General features: G+C 42.0%; 1 long non-coding RNA gene across 1 annotated transcript in view; it reads left to right on the top strand.

Annotated features, from left to right (window-relative positions):
• LOC140225626 (uncharacterized) overlaps nt 1–12562 on the top strand; it is a 27726-nt gene extending 15164 nt beyond the window's left edge. Inside the window, exons 2-3 of the long non-coding RNA XR_011900641.1 lie at nt 9446–9653; nt 12445–12562. This is a non-coding gene — a long non-coding RNA (uncharacterized lncRNA). The remainder of the gene's footprint in view (nt 1–9445; nt 9654–12444) is intronic.

Raw genomic sequence — 12562 nt, 5'->3', positions numbered from 1 at the left:
CTAACGTATTTCTTTTTTTAAATAGTAAATATTTGATAAATAAGTAGCTCCAATTGGTCTAATTGACGAACACTATTCTCTTTAAAAATAAAAACAAATTCTGTTTGAAAAAACAAGCATATTTGACATTTTGTCGGTCGAAAGAAATTTCATGGGGAGAAAAGAAATTTCACGAAATTTCATTCGATGAAATTTCTTTTAGCAACTCTGTGCGAGAACCACGAAGACAGAAGAACGTAAACAAAAACACATGTAGACCACATGTACTGGTGGATTTCGCATCCATCAAGAATAAACAGGACTCAACAAATGCATCTACTCGCCCAAAAAGTAGGATTGAATCCTACTTTGAATTCAATCGCGGCGATTGGAGAAATTCCGAGAATTTCACTCGCCCGTCGCGGCGATTGACCGAATACACCTGCGTTTAAACGCCGCGATTGCAATCGCGGCGATTAATCGCCGTGTGTATCTAGGCCTTCAGCTCCCACATTCAGCGTGTGTTGCGGTGTATTTCTAGGGTAAAGGCCTAGATACACACGGCGATTAATCGCCGCGATTGCAATCGCGGCGTTTAAACGCAGGTGTATTCGGTCAATCGCCGCGACGGGCGAGTGAAATTCTCGGAATTTCTCCAATCGCCGCGATTGAATCCAAAGTAGGATTCAATCCTACTTTTTGGGCGAGTAGATGCATTTGTTGAGTCCTGTTTATTCTTGATGGATGCGAAATCCACCAGTACATGTGGTCTACATGTGTTTTTGTTTACGTTCTTCTGTCTTCGAGGTGCTCGTCAATTAGTTTTATAGTATGTTTATTTTTACATTTGATGCGAAAATTGTTAAAATTGCAGCAGAAGTGTGTCCGTTCATTAGCCACTTATTATTCAAGAGAGGCACCAGAACTTCAGAAATAGGAAACATTATTCAGTTGAAAATCTTCATCTTCATTCCATTAAAAAAAGGCACTAGTCTTTTGGGCACAGTACTTACGACTATCCTGTTATCAATATGATCAACTAGATAAGATACTGATCATTTTAAGGTTATAATAACATTAACAATTAGCGCTGATCGCGGCAATTAATCGCTAGGTGTATACGTGATCGCACTGATGGCCTCTGTTGATCGTATTGCGTTGAGCGATGCGACCCGAACCAACCCAATCGCGGCGATTAATCGCCGTGTGTATCTAGGCCTTAACCTCGAACTCAAGTGCTTATTGCTTTGCTTCTCGCATAGAGTACAATAGAGTCGCAAAGTACTGGATCGCCGATGAAGTCACTTTTCGAGGCTGTTTTGTCCAGTTCTCCGGAGACTAGTGTGCGGCGACTAGCGATGACGCATACGCAGAGACTCGCGCTCAGCGCTCCCCACTCCCGACAGTCCCGACTCGGCTCCGTTCGTCGGCTAGACACACACTGAACCAGCTAAAATAAGTAGGCCGGTAATAAGTCTGAAATTGAGTCCATATATGAATATTATCTCGGAGTAACATACATTAATGGATTCATTATGGCTTTGAATATCTATTTCAAGCAAAATTTGCACAAATTAATACCGATGGAATTAAAAAAAGTCGAAAAAACACAAGCAGTCGTTGATTTCTCCATGAGCCACCGTGTAAAAAAATGCCGGTTGGTTCACACTTGGTATAAGTCAGAAATTAAATTCCTATATGAATTTTATCCAGGAGTAATATACATCAATGGATTCATTATGACTTTGACTATCTAATTATAGCAAAATTTGCACAAATTAATATCGATGAAATTAAAAAATGTCGAAAAAACACGGGCAGTCGTTGCTTTTCCCGTAAGCCGCCGTGATAAGAAATGCCGGTTGGTTCACACTTAGTATAAGTCAGAAATTAAAGCCCAATATGAATATTATCCAGGAGTAATATACATTAATGGATTCATTATGGCTTTGACTACCTTTAATTAGCAAAAGTTGCAAAAATTAATGCTGATTGAATTATAAAATACCTAAAAAACACAAGCAGATCTTGATTTCTCCACAAGCCGCCGTGTTACAAAATGCCGTTGGGTTCACAAATGGTTCACTATTTTCGGAGCACACGCGGCTCGGAAACGCCTGTTCATGGATTGGCTTCATCGCCGCTCCAGTACTTTGCGACTCTATTGTACTCTATGGCTTCTCGCTCCTAGAGCTCTAGGAGCAAAGACATAAAGACGGAGCACTAAAAGCAAAAAATGAACCTTCTAGAGCTTCTTTTCAATCACCTCTACTATTGGCTAGAGGATTGGCGGCGAAATCGGGACAAGTTTGAAATTCAAATGTAGGGCGGGAACTTAATAAAATTGCGGAAACAAAGTATTTTAGGTTGATTTTGCCCGAATTCCGGTACACACTCATATTTTTTTAACTTTAGGTTAGTTTCAGTCCGTCGTCGACCGATTAATTTCATTTGGGAGTAACGTTGATCTAGAACTGTAACGGCCTGTTTGAACCTGCAGAACCACCATGAGCAGAAGAAAAACTAACTTTATCTGAGATTACTGCCTGTTACCAAGCAAAAGTAGGTGTATTATAGTAGTGTGTGTCAGGGTAGGACGCAGACCGAACTTTCTTAGTATATTCGTTTTAGGAATTTAAAATACGTTTCAAAGAAGAAATGTGCAAAAATCAAGAGGACAAGTTCAAATCAAATTTCCGTTTGCCGCCATGGATTCCCGCGCTCATTTACACACTCACACAAGCGCGCAGCGCCGAACCTAGCTTCACTTTTTCCCCGTGCTTTTAGATACGAGCGCTCCGTCTTTATGTCTTTGTCTAGGAGCGATTAGAGTCCCCTTCATACTGAGAGTCAAGACAATTCAGCTCATGGATGTCACAAACGGGAATAAAGATTACAGAAATTAAACGTTTTTCGTAATCTTTGATCGAACCATTCTCAAATGCCTTTCTCCGTTCCTCCTCTCATTCCGTTTGTTCCTTGCCGATTCCGTAATTCCCTGGTCCATTCCAGATTATAATCTTTGCAATTGGTGAAAATGTAATCTTTATTCCCGTTTGTGACACTGTGGAGGCCTAAAATACGGGAACCAATCAGAAATGGATTCAAATTGTCTTGACTCTCAGTATAAAGGGACTCTACACTGGAGTGACCACCTCTGATTGGCTCAGCCATCTTAGGCTGAATGGAGCCCTTAGGACCCAAAAATGGCGGACGCCATTAAGTTAACGTAATGCAAAATGATTCAAAATGTAGTTGTCTTTGCTTATCGTAACGAGAACTTTACCCAAATGCACTATTGCGACTTTTTTACATATTTTGAAGGCTAATCGTGTGCAATTTTTGAGAAAAATGATCTTCGATGTAGTAAGGTTGGCAGCAAGTGCGGCTGGTGATAACCGTCAAAAGTTGGCAATGACCCCCCTCCCATCCACAAAAACCAAAACAAAGCACCGCCATTTTTGGGTGCTAAGCCTCTCCATGGGGCCCAGTGGCCATACTCTCTCAATACAGGTAGGTACTCTATCAACAGTCATCGCCCAATGGGCAACGGCTGAAATTTAGCAAATTCCAGTTATTTTCATCCAGATGTCATGCTCCATTCAGCCTAAGATGGCTGAGCCAAATAGGTACTCTAGCATCGATGAGTGAGACAGTAGTCGCTTCGTGGACCAATCAGAGTGGCCCTCGATCGGCCTAGAGTCCCTTAATATGGAACGATTTCCGTAACCCTTAAAAAAAACACAAGTAAAAAAAAAGGCAGCGCATCGAAAAAAAGACCATGAAAAAAAAGTCAGCAAATAAAAAACCAACATGAAAAAAATAGACACCGATGTCGTTGAATGTTTATCTGTTGCCTGATGACTGGTGAGGCGGCAAATTCGAATTCGAATCTTACGCGGGAAATTCAAATTCCGGCTCGAATATGTAGGAAACAGACGTCGGCGGAGGGAAGGAAAGGGGGAGGGGGAGGGGAGGGGAGGGAGGGGGAGGGGGTATGGAAGGGGAGGGGATAGGGAGGGGGAGGCGGGAGGGAGGGGGAAGGGGGTAGGGAGGGGGAAGGGGGTAGGGAGTGGGATGGCGGGAGGGGGAGGGCGGGAGGGGGAGGGCGGGAGGAGGGGAGGGGGAGGGGGTGGGAGGGTGGAGAGTGCACGCTGAGAGAAAATTCGCCTGTTGCCAATATTGGAAACTGCGTCAGACGTTTTTTGAAAATCATTTCTCCAGAATTTTTGATGAAAATCTATAGGGGGAAATTGGACGGACCGACGTTGCCGCTTTCCCGGATGAACGGCAATCCGCAAATTTTGCGTAAATGTGAAGTATGCTTATGAGTGTCATCTTTTTCATTATCTCATTCACCCATCCTAATTGACACGTTTATTTCATTAGAAAAGTCTCCATAGACCATTCTCAAAAAAATTCAGAAAAGAGATAGGTATACTTTAGCCTTCAAAATCACCAGTCAAAATTATGTACTAAGTTCCTGGATCCAACAATAAGCACCGTCGCGCCGAAAATGGCCATACGTCACAATCCAAAAAAAGTCATGCAAAGAACCATATCGATAGATGTGGCATCTGCGTAAAAGCCTACAAATTGGAAATTTTCTTATTTAAATTACAATAGAAACCATTTGAAATAAATGTCAAATTGAGAATAATGACGAATTTACTTAAAAATGCACAAAAATTATTACTAAGAACTTTTGCTCATCGGGGTATCCGGCAATGTTAAAATTAATTACCCTCTTGGACTTTCCTGAAATTTTGGGAGGATGGTAAATGGAGTCCCTTCTCACGAAAATCAATTTCTGCAGGAATGCACCCGATGAAATTGACATAACACCTACGATGCTTTTAGGATCACTTGATTTCACGGATTTTCGCGCATCCGGGAAATCGCGAATCATTGAAATATTGTGAAAATGGTCTATGGAGACTTTTCTAATGAAATAAACGTGTCAATTGGGATGAACGAATCAGATAATGAAAGTGATGACACTCATAAGCATACTTCACATTTACGCAAAATTTGCGGATTGCCGTTCATCCGGGAAAGCGGCAACGTCGGTCCGTCCAATTTCCCCCTATGGATTTTCATCAAAAATTCTGGAGAAATGATATTCAAAAAACGTCTGACGCAGTTTCCAATATTGGCAACAGGCGAATTTTCTCTCAGCGTGCACTCTCCACCCTCCCACCCTTTCCCCTCCCTCCCACCTCCCCACCCCTCCCCCTCCCCCTCCATCCCCCTCCCCCTCCATCCCCCTCCCCCTCCATCCCCCTCCCCCTCCATCCCCCTCCCCCTCCATCCCCCTCCCCCTCCATCCCCCTCCCCCTCCATCCCCCTCCCCCCTCTCCACTCCCTTTCCTTCCCTCCGCCGACGTCTGTTTCCAAAGAGTACATAGAGTCGTAATGTAAGTGGGAGAGCTGGCGCCACTTTTAAGCATTTTCCAGGTCCCGAATTCCGAGACTCCTGCAGACGCCGGGTCACTTTTTCGATACATAATCGATTGTTTGCGATACACGGGTACCCGGCCATCCAATGTAAACAAAGAAGATAAGAATCACCACGTATTCCACACCGCCATTTTGGATCGAACACATATCGAAAAAGTGACCCGAACTCGGCGCACACCGGGCTCGGAATTCGTCGAGCAGAACATGGCGCCAGCTCTTCCATTTACATTACGACTATACATAATCAAAATATAATTTCACACAATTGACAATTAGACACATTATTTTAACTAAACAAATATTAACAATGTAGTAATGAATAAAATATCGCACAATTCGTTTTCACTTCTTCTTCTTCTCTCAGTGGGTCCTAGGGGTACAAGTACCATACCTGGTACTGGGAAAAATATTGATTAACTCAATATTTTTCCCAACTTCGTAAGTGGGATTTTTCCCTATGGGACAAATCTCGTGGAACGGCTCGTGGAGACAAGTCCTTACGGCCTCTCCATCCTAGAGTCCCTTTATACCCAGAGTTATGACAACTCGATTATCAGCTGACTGGCAGCTAGCCTTGGCTGGCCATGGAGACCGAAACGAGTGCACCCAAACGAACGATATTGAGGGATAAGGATCAGGAATCCTGCGAGGTCTGTCACACAAAAACAACAACATCAACAAATTGATCAATTAAAAAGAAAATGGGATTGGTTTGTGAATAATTTCTTAATCCATTTTCATTTTGGACCGATGGAAATAACAATTTACTCTTGTGACCAATCTGTGTCCCTGGCACAGAATATATAGGCTTCACCAACAGAGGGCTCAATCCCAGCGTATCTCGGTCGAAGAAGAAGAACACACCTAGAAAGCATTGTTTACATATGGCCTTGTCTCGACGGCGCAACTGTTGAGGGAAATTGGCGCAACTGTTGAAGGAAGGAAGTGTCTTAAAAATGTTTCACTTATAAGTGAAACTTTCAAGGTCAGAAATCTGGAACCTCAACAGTTGTTTACCTTCGATGTTTTGAATTGATAAACGCTGGTTACACGTGAAGCGGGAGTGTATTACGGGTGTTTTTTTTCGGAGCGGTTATTATTTAGAAATATTTGTACACATTTCAGTATCAATTTTATATTTTCGTTTGTAGCATATCACTACAGCAGGAAAATAAAATTTTATCGAATATATTTTCTTTTTATCCATATCTGAGTAATGTTATTGTTTTTTGTTTTATACCTGGTCGACATAACGCAAAATATTCACCTCCCGTTCATAATTATCAGTTCAATTATCTCAATTGACATCGTTTAACCTAAAAAAATTAATATTGTTCAAATATTCCCGCCTAAAAGTTCCAGGAACACATGCGTGCGCGTCGAGACAGGGAATTTCGGTTGGTGCAACAAACTCGCTGCAGTTGCACCTAATTCCCTCAACAGTTGCGCCGTCGAGACAAGGCCTATTGCCAATGATATTGCCTTTAGTCCGGAGCTCGGACGACCTTCGACGCTATCGGTTTGTTTGGCGAAACGCGCTCTTTCTTACATCCTACCCCCATTTTCTACCTGAACGCATTCACGTGGCAACGTTGCAGAGCCGCTGGAAAGTACAAAACGCGATACATTTGAGTGAACGGGAGTGAAGTGAACCTTCTGTTGGTGAAGCCCATACAGGGTTATCCAAAAGTCACTGACCACCCCTGTAACTTTTTTCAAAATTGAGATTGGGAATGTTCCTCGGTCTAAGGTAGCAACTTTTTGGTCCTCCCAAAATTTTGGGGGGCGGCCCCTCTTAAGGGGGGCGAAGGCTAACTTTTTTTTTCCAAATGGCAACCCCCCCTTTGTGATACTCATTCGAAAGATAATAAAAAAAGAAAATTTTTGGCGCAAACCGCAGGTCAAAATGTTCATTTTTGACAAAATGGCGGCCGGTCAAAGTTCAAAATGGCGGAAATTTGGCAACTCCGTTGTTTATTGACAGATTGGTGTGAAACACGGGATCCTATAGGGTTTTTCGAGATGAGAAAAACGATTCTGGCATTGGTTTTCCAGAAAAGTCAGTCCTTTTCGAAATGGCGGCCTCGAGCGGGAAGTGGATATTTAGGCTGCATATTGTTGGATTTGCATGAAACTTGGTATCTGGCGGTATTTCGGCACGAGAAGAACGAATCTTTCAATGGATATCTGAAATTTTGACAAATTCCGAAATGGCGGGAAATCAGTTTTACGGCTGTTCGCCGATGGATTTGCATGAAATTCGATATCCTGGCGGTTTTTGGCTAGAGTCCCTTTATACCCAGAGTTAAGACAACTTGATTATCAGCTGACTGGCAGCCGGCCTTGGCTGGCCATGGAGGCCGAAACGAGTGCACCCAAACGAACGATATTGAGGGATAAGGATCAGGAATCCTGCGATGTCTGTCACACAAAAACAACAACATCAACAAATTGATCAATTAAAAAGAAAATTAGATTGGTTTGTGAATAATTTCTTAATCTATTTTCATTTTGGACCGATGGAAATAACAATTTACTCTTGATAAACCACAATTAGGTAATATTTTCATTATTCTTGTTCACATTCGAGGTACCGCCATCTTGGTGCACTCGTTTCGGCCTCCATGAGCGAGAACCAATCAGAATTGGATTTTTTTTAGGCCACTTTCAGCCCAACCAAAAGTGAGTTGTCTTAACTCTGGGTATAAAGGGACTCTATTTTTGGCTGGATAAAAAGGAATCTTACATTAGATTCTTGAAATATCAAATAATTTCATGCTAATCCATCGGTAGACAGCCGTAAAACTAATTTCCCGCCATTTTTCCGTCGCCATTTTGGAATTTGTCAAAATTTCAGATATCCAATGAAAGATTCGTTCTTCTCGTGCCGAAATACCGCCAGATACCAAGTTTCATGCAAATCCAACGATATGCAGCCTAAATATCCACTTCCCGCTCAAGGCCGCCATTTTGAAAAGGACTGACTTTTCTGGAAAACCAATGCCAGAATCGTTTTTCTCATCTCGAAAAACCCTAGGATTCGGAGTATCACACCAATCCGTCAATAAACAACGGAGATGCCAAATTTCCGCCATTTTGAACTTTGACCGGCCGCCATTTTGTCAAAAATGAACATTTTGACCTGCGGTTTGCGCCAAAAATTTTCTTTTTTTTATTATCTTTCGAATGAGGTATCAGAAAGGGGGGGTTGCCATTTGAAAAAAAAAAAGTTAGCCCCCGCCCCCCTTAAGGGGGGCCGCCCCCCAAAATTTTGGGGGACCAAAAAGTTACTACCTCAGACCGAAGAACATTCCCAAAGTTTCAAACTTCTATCTCAATTTGGAAAAAAGTTATAGGGGTGGTCAGTGACTTTTGGATAACCCTGTATATTCTGTGTCCCTGGTGTGGTGCTCAATCGGTTTTTTGCATAGAGTAGTAATGAGTAAGAGTCGTAATGTAAGTGGAAGAGCCGGCGCCACTTTTAAGCATTTTCCATGTCCCGAATTCCGAGACTCCTGTGTGACGCCGGGTCACTTTTTCGATACATAATCGATTGTTTGCGATACACGGGTACCCGGCTACCCGGCCATCCGATGACGACAACAACAACAACAACAACAACAACAACAAAGGCGATAGGAATTACCACGTATTCCACACCGCCATTTTGGATCGAAAATGTATCGAAAAAGCGACCCGAACTCGGTGCCATTGACGTATAATACAATCTAGACCGCGCATTAGGAAATTTCGGCAAGACTAGAGTCCCTTTATGCTGAGAGTCAAGACAATTCGGCTCATGGATGTCACAAACGGGAATAAAGATTACAGAAATTGAACGTTTTTCGTAATCTTTGATCGGCCCATTGCAATTGGTGAAAATGTAATCTTTATTCCCGTTTGTGACACTGTGGAGGCCTAAAATACGGGAACCAATCAGAAATGGATTCAAATTGTCTTGACTCTCGGTATAAAGGGACTCTAGGCAAGACTAGAGTTCCTTCAGGCGAGACGATAAGCAACCCAGCAACACTCACTAAGTGCACCGACCGAGACAATGGAAATGCCAGTCTTATCAGTGCCGTTGCCTGATACGGGTACACTTAGCTCGTATATCCGGCGGTATCAACTAGGCTGAAGGCGCGACTTTACCCCCTAGCTGTCTTACCTTCCCCGCTTAAAGTCGGGCCCAATCAATTCCTACTTGGTAGATGGTATTAGCTACGTTTATGCGAGGCTCGAAACCGGGGTTTCACGAAACCCGAGTTTGTAATGCAAGTTTCCTCCGTCGGGTTTATTATTATTGGATCTTGATGCGGGCGCTGTAACCCGACTTTCGCGGGAAACCAAACTTTCCGATTTTGGCGCTGTTTATGCGCATATTTTCGATTGAACTTGAATTTCATGTTGGCGCCATTTTCACAAGCTACACTTCATTTTTCCACTATGAATTGATTCAATAAATTATTAGGTATTACTCTTTTATCCTGTGTATGTTCAATTTTTCCACAATATATAAGCGGAGGCTTCATCTTCACTAGAAAAGCCTTTACTGACTTTCTGAGCAACAGTTGTAAAAATGACAGTAGATGTTTAATCATTTTACGTTCATCTTTAAAATTGAATGAATACCTAATCTCAACAACCCTCCAAATCATGCTCGAGCTTATATTCTGAGTTCAGAAAAGTTGCCTTAGGTAATTTTTAGTGATGTTAAAAATAATTATGGCAGGCGCAGAAATTCATCATGTTGTTGATTGAGCTTCTAATGATCTTACAATAGGTAGATATAGGCATTGAAAGTGTAGGAGTGCTAATCCAGTGAAGCACCGCACCTTCACTCCATGCTGTCGTCAAGATTGTATGTCTGCCATTATTGTAGTAAAACAAATAAAGAATCGGGATATACTTATGGGAATTCCTCTTTCAAGATATGATCAAAATAAGCAGATATTGATAGGTCAACAATGTATCGCTGAAGCAGAAGCGTCTAAATCCTCTTGAGGCAACAGACGGTGACAATCTCAACAAACTGGTGACGCTTCACAAATTTTGAATTTCCACATTCCCAGAGACACGCGCTGAAATCCTGTTTCTCACCCCTCTTTCCGACTGCTCTCCGAGTCCATGAGCAAGACAGGAAGAAAATAGGCAAGCTACCTACCACTGTTTGCCTACCTATGTGTGTTTTTCTTAAATTTGATTTTCAAAGGTGACTCATGTAAAGAGCAACTGACAAACAAGATTTCAGAACCGGCCATTGCATTTCACTAACCTAAGACACAAACCCAACCTTACCATTGATATTCTTTCGTTTAGACTGTATATTATTCTCCCACTGAGATTCGTTATGAACTCAATTCAAAAATCCTTCTGAATTTAATTATTCGGGTAGATTGGAATCTGGAGCTCTTAGTCTATCTGTAAAGCGCATTTACTAACATTCACTGCTGTCACAAGATATTCTTGCACAGGCAGAGCCACTTTCCACAGTTGATGCATCTCTAACGCCAAAGCTCAATTATGACAAGTGGTTCAACGACCAAAAATTGTTACACGCCTCAATAAAAACCTTATTCTTATCTCAAATTGAAAATCTTGGATCACAGAGCACTCACCGAAGAATCTCCTTCCTTCTGCATCAGTATGAGAAGAGTGACGATACTTTGGAGCAATAACTTTGAACTAGTTTCAATAAATGACGGCTTCAGAATTTGAGTCATCATTTACTAGAGATTGGATCAAAGAAATAAGTCAGCAGGTCACGGTTGTAGCTGGAGTCACACTTCCAGTAGGACAACCAGGAAATAGATACACGGATAACACACAAATTCAAGAGCTATGCAGCTCTGATTGGATCAGATTTTAGATTTAATCGGTAGATTGAAATGAAAAAATTCGATGCACTACTTAAAGGGAAGCAGGGTGCCTTATCTTGAAATCCTAGGCAAATCGTGTGGATACGGTAAAAAAGTTCTCCGCAGATGATGAACTGGTAGGTAAGGCTATTACTCAATTGTAGCCTGTAAAGCTCTTTGCTTGCTTTGCTTCTGTGGTCATAAAATGTTGATTAGAGTTGCAAGAATTATCTGAAAAAGCAGTAATAAGCCTGGATTCCATCTGACACTAAACACCTTCACTAGAAAATAACGTCCTACGTATAGCTAAATAAGGATAAATAAGCCACATATAACTGAAGGAATCACGTAAAAGTGCTGAAGCAACAATTAAAGTAAAATTATTATTGTAAAAATGTTAAATAATGGCAAAATTAAAGCTAAATCGTGAGATAAGCACCAGTTGTTTACGAACGTTATGATAATAAATCCGCCATATTGCCGATCGCACACCTGAAAATCGCATTTGAAGTCGAATTTCAACTAATTTCAACCTCCGGTTCGTTTATGCGGAGTGCGAAAACCTAGTCTTTAGTGTAAAATAAGGTTTCAAACACAAATTTCGGAAACCTACATTTCGTTAGTTCCGTATCGTTTATGCCGTGACATGGATAAATATATACTTCGTATAGGTTAGGTTAGGTTAGGTTAGGTTATACGTAGTATATAGCTGCGTTGTCGAAGTCAACTGTTGAGGAGCGTTGGGCAATGGAATTACCCGATGCCCAACGCTCGGCGTTGTTCGACTTCCGTTGGGATTGCCCGATGTCCTGGACTGTTTACCAAACGGAAGTCAACAAGTCATCGGTCTCAGGAGGTAGTTGAGAGCGTTGAGCTAACCTCTAAATGATATTGTGCACGCGGTGTCACATCACAGATTTGTCACATTCAAAACACAACAATTTTTAGTCAACAGAGACGACCAACAACGCGTTTTCCAACGGGTAAGTCAACTGTCACGTGATATCCGTTAGCGTTGAGAAGCCCAACGCAAACGGAAAGTTGACTTCGACAACGCACCTTATATTTATCCATGGCCGTGATTTGAACCTTGGTTTCAAACTCAGGTTTCGATTGAAGTTAGGTTAAGAGGCTCGCATAAACATAGCTATTGGCCCAATGCGCGGTCTAGATTGTATTACACGTCAATGCTCGGCGCACACCGGGCTCGGAATTCGTCGAGCAGAACATGGCGCCAGCGCTTCCATTTACATTACGACTCTATG

Source organism: Bemisia tabaci, chromosome 1, assembly GCF_918797505.1.
Source record: "Bemisia tabaci chromosome 1, PGI_BMITA_v3".
Taxonomy (NCBI): domain Eukaryota; kingdom Metazoa; phylum Arthropoda; class Insecta; order Hemiptera; family Aleyrodidae; genus Bemisia; species Bemisia tabaci.
Note: the sequence above shows the minus strand (reverse complement) of the source record. Positions and strands in the feature narration are given on the sequence as shown.